We start from the raw sequence: 1,956 nt of genomic DNA on the forward strand, positions 1-1,956 counted from the left end.
TCATTGTTGTTTGGCGGGTCCGGGCTGGGGATTCGAACCCGCTACCTTAGGTGTACGTGGCTGGCGCCTTAGCCAGTTGAGCCACAGGCGCCGAGCCCATTTGATACTATTTTAATGTCCCTACCTTATTAAAGGATTTGACCAGCATTTCAAATACTTAGTCATTGGATCGATTCTTGCCTGACTTGCTTGTTCTGTTTATTTTGCCTATTTTTATATGAAGATATTTGCTTTTCTTTTCAATTTGCAATAATTTTTTGCACATTCCATATCTTAATCCTATTTGTGTCATTATTACTATTTTGATTTACCATATCTATCATTTTTCTTTTGAATTTATTTATTATAATTTTTTTTTTTTTGAGACAGTCTCACTCTGTCACTCTGGGTAGACTGCTATGCTGTCATAGCTCTCGGTAACCTCCAACTCTTGGGCTCAAGCGATCCTCTTGCCTCAGCATCCCAAGTAGCTGGGACCACAGGCACCCACCACAACACCTGGCTATTTCTTTAGTACAGGGTCTCACTCTTGCTCAGGCTGGTCTCAAACTCCTGAGCTGAAGGGATCCACCTGCATCAGCCTCCCAGAGTGATAGGATTACAGGCTATTTGTGAGAACTTTTGTCCTCTATTTTTACACTATTAAATATGTCTTTTCTTTTTATAACTTACTTTTTTTGGTCTGGCTTTGGAGGATTAGAAATAGTTACATTTAGTCAGTCTTCTTGACAGTCCCAATATTAGCTGCCAAGGGTAACAACAATCACAAAATTATCCTTCGCAAATAAAGAAAGAAGTTAGAAGCAGAAAACCCTCAGATAATAACAACTTAAATAAAATTAAGTTTATTTCTCTCGTGAAGCCTGGAAGGAATTAATACCTCCAATCTAAGTATATTCCAGTGTAAGAGATCTGAATTCTCTATCTTGAAAATCTACTGTTCATAATTTCTTTTCTTAGGCAAGTCATGATTCAAAATTCTGTTAAAGACCCAATCATTTTGTCCATTTTCAGTCAGTAAGAAAAAAGAAGGAAAAAAAAAACAAGGGCCATGTTCTTCGAGACCTTTTTCTAAGAAAATTTCTGCCATTTCCATTTATACCACATTAATGAAAACTTAATAATGTGAACATACCTAGTTGCAAAGGATACTTAAATTTCCCTGGTCACTAAGGTAGAGAGAGTATGAAATAGTCCAAATTCCAGGTGGCCTTGTACTCAACTAAAGATTAAGGATTCTAGTACTGTGGAAGATGGGAAAAATGGATACTGGATACTGAGGCTTATGATTTTGGGGAAAGCATGTCTTGTAGGAGAACTTTACTCCAAATCAACAGATAGATAAATAAATGATGAATGAATGAATGAACTCACTTCTAATATTTTCCCAGTGCTCATTTACTTTCCCTAAGCTCTCTCTTCTAACACAACCGCTCCCCAGCCATCATTTTCTTCTATAGCCAGGTGGGCACAGATGTTTTAGCAGATGATGCCTAGGTAATTGGAAAATGCTATCAGCTACAAGTGACCCAACACTACAGCATAAAGAAGAGGGTTTTTTTTTTTTTTTTAATACAGGTTTACCAATTGCTTATCCCATACATCTGATGGTCTCAACAATCTAGAAACTTTTTGTGAGCTTGGAAAAATGATCAATGAAAGAATCCACTGGAAAGAAACAACTTTCCCGCTGGAAGCGTTTCATACTGCTGAGCATTTTTTAAAATCTACTGTTCAGGTTTATCAATTGCTTGTCCCATACCTCTGATGGTCTCAACAATCTAGAAACTCTTTGTGAGCTTGGAAAAATGATCAATGAAAGAATCCACTGGAAAGGCTCGGTGTCTGTGGCTCAAGCGGCTAAGGCACCAGCCATGTACGCCTGAGCTGGCAGGTTTGAATCCAGCCCGGGCCCGCCAAACAACAATGAAGGCTGCAACCAAAAAATAGCCAGGC

Source organism: Otolemur garnettii, unplaced genomic scaffold, assembly GCF_000181295.1.
Source record: "Otolemur garnettii isolate 467f Iridium unplaced genomic scaffold, OtoGar3 scaffold00131, whole genome shotgun sequence".
NCBI classification, from domain to species: Eukaryota; Metazoa; Chordata; class Mammalia; order Primates; family Galagidae; genus Otolemur; species Otolemur garnettii.